The sequence below is a fragment of the Mandrillus leucophaeus genome, unplaced genomic scaffold (assembly GCF_000951045.1).
Source record: "Mandrillus leucophaeus isolate KB7577 unplaced genomic scaffold, Mleu.le_1.0 Scaffold36, whole genome shotgun sequence".
Taxonomy (NCBI): Eukaryota; Metazoa; Chordata; class Mammalia; order Primates; family Cercopithecidae; genus Mandrillus; species Mandrillus leucophaeus.
Window position 1 is genome coordinate 6951949 of NW_012103809.1, and position 5452 is coordinate 6957400.

The following is a 5452-nucleotide window of genomic DNA, read 5'->3' on the forward strand; positions in this document are numbered from 1 at the left end:
GCAGAGGGCGCGCGCAGGAAGCTCCACCCTCACTCCGGGAAGCTCGGGTTTCGTTGGTGAAACTCAACGGGATAAAGGGCTAGGCTCGCCTCCAGGCCTGTGTAGTTTCTCCCACCCTAGGCACCCGGGCCCTTGCTACCCCGCAAAATCTCGCGACCATTTACTCCGGCCGTCCGAAGGCGCGTGCCTGGGTTGCACTGCCGTCTCCGGTCTTCGAGGTTCCTGCCTAGGGGAGACCCGAGTCCTAGCTAGGGCCGTACTTAAGCTGCCTGCGTGCAGGACCCGAGTTTTGCTTTTGCTGATTTCCTCCCCACCCCGGGTATGTGGGAATAAATGGAAGACCCTCTGAACGAGAAGAGCAAAGGCGTCAGCCACTGTCCCCTGCCTTTGGGGAGGGACGCAAAGGCAGACAGAGGAGTGGGGACGCTTTAGGGTGGACAGAAGGGAAGGCTTCAGGTGTGCGCAGACCGGAGTCTGGAGGCGGCTCCCTAGAAGTGGAATATCCCAGGGATTGGTTACGGGGCATAGTTGCCTTTCTCTGGTCGGTCCTAACTTGGAAGCAAGGACAAAAATTAAGAAAGCTATCAGTTATTAAGTCCTGGCCACTTGAGCCCAGTTGTTACAGAAGTTACTGTTCAGCTTCCTAGACTGTTGCTAGAGACGGCAATCTGGCTTCCTGCAAGTCTGATTTAGAGCAGGCAGGCTCCCTGGGTTGCTTATTGTAGATAACGGACTGGTTTTCCAGGCAGGTTGCTGCAGGTTGTGGATTAGAGGTCTGTTTTTATATTAGGTTTGGCCATTGTCTTAGTATATTCAGCCTCTCAGGTAAAATACTATAAAATGGGAGAATAATGAAAGTTAAAAAAAGATGTGCTAAATACAAGCTCCGATTTGTTATTAGTAGGTCTAACAGAACAAAGTTACTCTTTAAAGTAGCTACTAACGCTTACAAATGCTTGCTTTCTATTTCTATGCTTGCCTCACTGGTCCACTGGCTGAGCAGCAGTGCCCAAGTAGGTTTTTAAACCGCCAGGGTTTGAGAGAAATCCCCAGTGATGGGTATCGTCCCTTTGAAAGTCCAAATCTCTACCAAATAAACCACACAGATGCCAAGCTTTAGAGGAAACTTAGGACTATCAACAGTGTAGAAGTCCAGTTATAGTGCAGACAAATGTGTGGTATAATGGCTAGACAGAACTTAAAAATGAAGAAACGTGTGGTGGTTGAACTCAAACACTGATGCCCCTCCCCACCCCCTTACCACCACCATCTTTAGTTCCTCAGTACTGGGGTACTAAACCTTACTTGGGTAGTGTTCACATGAGTAAGCAGAGTTCTTCAAGTTACCTTACACAGGTTCCATTTACTTGATCTAAACCTTGGGCCGGTCACTAACTTTTACAATTTCCTTTTCTTGTCTTTAAAATCATCACCAGGACTGGGTGCGGTGGCTCACGCCTGTAATGCCAGCACTTTGGGAGGCTGAGGCGGGCGGATCACCTGAAGTCAGGAGCTTGAGACCAGCCTGGCCAACATGGTGAAACCCCATCTCTACTAAAAATACAAAATTAGCCGGGCGTGATGGCGCACACCTGTAATCCCAGCTACTCCAGAGGCTGAGTCAGGAGGATCACTTGAACCGAGGAGGCGGAGGTTGCAGTGAGCCGAGATGGCACCACTGCACTCCAGCCTGGGCAACAACAGCAAAATTCCGTCTCAAAAAATAATAATAGAATAAAATCATCACCAATAGTGGTGATTATATAGAAGGTGGGAAGGGTTAAATGAGAAAGTATGTAATGTACTTGGCATGGTGCCTGGCATGTGGCACAGTAGGGATATATGTGAATTGGCTGTGTCAAGATCAATTAAAAATACAAAGATGAGTCTCTAAATCATTTTATTTGGGAAAACAGAATTGCAGTTCAGGGCATACACACAGACTTGGGTGGTCTTCAGAAGAACAAAGAGATGGTTGGAGGTTTCATTAGAGAAATGTTATGTATTGCCTTGAAAGATAGCTCATTGACCCTAAGCAAAGTTTTTAGGAGCAGGCAAGCTCTAATTTGTGAGAGAAGGTGGTAAGTAAAACTAGTCTTAGAGTTTCAGCAGCTACTAGGTAAAACTGGTCTTCAGGTTATATAGCAGGTCACCTTGGCAGCTGGCTTTCAATATAATTCCTGGGCAGGCACTTTGTGCCCCAAATGCTTTCTCTTCTCCCTCATTTCTGGACTCTAATTTATCTGGGTATGACAAGATAACTCCAATTCATATAATCAGTTTTCAAGGCTGCTATTCACTGAATGGTGACAGCAATATGGGTGCCTTCAACTGCCCTTCATTCTGTTTTTTGATGAGCTGATAACTGCATATGTGGAAGCTTCCCTAAGAGATAACACCCTGAGACTTTGGTCAACTCTGCAGCCAGAATGAATCTAAAAATATCCCTCCTCTGCACAAAATCCTTCAGTGGCTCCCCATTTCTCTCACAGGAAAAACTGAAGTACTCACAACAGCCTAACAACACCTCTCATGGTCTACCTTCTCTTACCTCAATCTCAGCTACTATGAGTGACTGCCTTGCCTTAGGACCTTCTCACATTCCCACTGCCTGCAACACGTTACCCTCTGCTTGCCGCATGGGCCACTCGCTCACCTCAGTTGTGATCAAATGTCCCCTCCCAGAGGCTACTCTCCCCACCCCACCTAAAATTGCAACACTTTACTTGAATCCCAGTCCCCTGTATGCAGTTCTACCTTTTCCTTTTTCCACAGCACTGATCCTTTTTTTTTTTTTTTTTTTTTGAGACAGTTTTGCTCTTGTTGCCCAAGCTGGAGTGCAAAATGGTGCGACCTCAGCTCACTGCAGCCTTCGCCTCCTGGGTTCAAGCGATTCTCCTGTCTCAGCCTCTGGAGTAGCTGGGATTACAGGCACCCACCACCACACCCGGCTAATTTTTCGTATTTTTAGTAGAGATGGGGTTTCACCATGTTAGCCAGGCTGGTCTCAAACTCCTGACCTCAGGTGATCCACCCACCTCAGCCTCCCAAAGTGCTGGCATTACAGGCGTGAGCCGCAGTGCCCGGCTAGCATTGATCACTTTTTAACACACTACATCATTGACTTATTTATTTTAGGGTTTCTTCTGTTGTTTTTGTTTTTTTGTTTTTGCACGGAGTCTTGCTCTATCGCCCAGCCTGGAGTGCAGTGGCACGATCTCGGCTCATGCAAACTCCACCTCCCAGGTTCACGCCATTCTCCTGCCTCAGCCTCCCGAGTAGCTGGGACTACAGGCGCCCACCACCGCGCCCAGCTAATTTTTTGTATTTTTAGTAGAGATGGGGTTGCACCGTGTTAGCCAGGATGGTCTCGATCTCCTGACCTCGTGATCCGCCAGCCTCAGCCTCCCAAAGTGTTGGGATTACAGGTGTGAGCCACCACACTTGGCTTATTTTAGTTTTTATTGGATCTGTCCTCCCACCAGAATGTCAGTTTCACAGGTTAGGGATCTTTGCTTTGGTAGCGGATATATCCTGAGTCCATGGAACAGCACCTGGCACACAGTAAGTGCTTAATATAGACTTCTAAACAAAAGAAATGGGTTACCACGTGGCCATTTGTTCTTACAGTTGCATATTTGAGTTGTGAACTGTTAGCATTATTAGTCACTGGACTCTTAGCATGACACAAATTATAGAATAGAGTTGGCAGGCAATAAAATTTTTGTGGGATTTAATTGAAATAAGAATTGTAAAAGTCACAGGTGTACTTCACTGTAGCAGCCATCGCTCCTTTCTGACTTGTAATATTTCTGCCCTCTAGTGGTTAGCCTTTTTTGCTAAATTATTATTATTTTTTAATTACACTGTACTGTTAGTTACAGAATCAAATCTCAAGGTTGGAAGGGACTTAAAGGTCAGCCAGTCTCATTAAATGTGGCGCAGAGAGCTAAGCTTCAGGGCATAAAAACAGCCGCATAGCTTTAGAAGTGGCGTCCTATCTTTCAGCTTCTAAATTTACTTTGGCAGAATAGTAATTGTCGCATACCACTGGCCTCGATCCTTGCGCCTCGTTTTCTAGAGATAAGGAAATGGAGATGGAGTGAGGTTATGGCTGTAGGGCAACTGTCTTCATGTTGAGGAGCCATTAAAGTGAACGTAGTAAAAATCCCATCACAGCATAATTGGTGAACATGAGAACTGTAAGAATATTCAGATAGTTCATGGGTTAAACCACATCTCCAAAACAACTGAAGGGAGACAAATCTGGATGGTCCTGGACACTCGTTTCCTCCTTCATTTTGGTAATTTGGCAGAAAACTGGCTCAGCAGGTCCATGTTAGTCAAATAGGCAGAACCACCTCATCGCTATAGATATTTACAGTATTAAGGGCATGGAGATCAGTCTTTATTGGAATGTTGGTCACAGTGCATGTAAACCTCCATGCCTGGCCTCAGCTGAGGGATAATTCGATTCCAGGGATGGCATGCACTCTACTACTTTCTGCTTGTATGTTTTTCCCCTAATAAACCCAAACTTATACCTGTATCACTTAACACAGTGGTGTGTTTTCATGGCCCTTTCTGAGCATTCATAACTGTACCCCAGAAATGTCCTGTTACAGAGAGGAAACATTGGTTCACCTGTCAAAATGGATGGCATATATCTTATGTAGATGTGATAATAGACTTCCAATACTGTCCTGGTATATAGAAACCTCTGGTTACAGCCATAGGTTTCCTAGTGCATATGGGGTCATTTAACAAATAATGATTCCATTGACCACTGATAATTGTCTGACCTCGGCCCTGTCTTCTCCTTTGCATGAATCTTTGATAGTTCTAGTGTCAAAACAGCAGGTACAGTCAGCAGGGTAGAAAAGCAAACGCTATTTTCAGCGAAACTAGAAAACAATATATTGAGTAGGTGAAGAAGTTTCCAAAAGCAGTGGAAACCAAGCAGGGTACGTGTAGGAAAAGGCAGAGAGAGAGAAAAGTCCAAAGCTGCACATCTCAGAAAGAGCCAGTAAAACACACACTTCTCAAAGGTAAGGGGTTTACCTTGAGAAGCAATATATATTTCTTTTGTGTGCAGTCTTGGGAATAGAACAACCAGGCTAGTGATGAGGGCATCTCACAACCAAGTTAGATTCTGTGATGCAAAAAACAGGCCACTCTCCTGAAGATAACAGTGATAAAATCTGGATGACATATAAAAAGCAAATACTTGCAGGTGTTTTAGTGTAACCGAGAGCAGCTGGATTCTTGTGGGATGTTGAGCTTTGGGAGAATGGAACAGCACCAGGTAAGTTTCCCATTTTCAAAGCCACTGGAGGGCTCTCCCTTTGGCCCTGGGGGTGTGGCGGTTGTTTGCAGGGCCTGTGCCTGAAGCTTGGACCTGCAGTCTGGGGTGTCTGTACACATGCATGGGAACTCCCAGTCATGGAGCTGG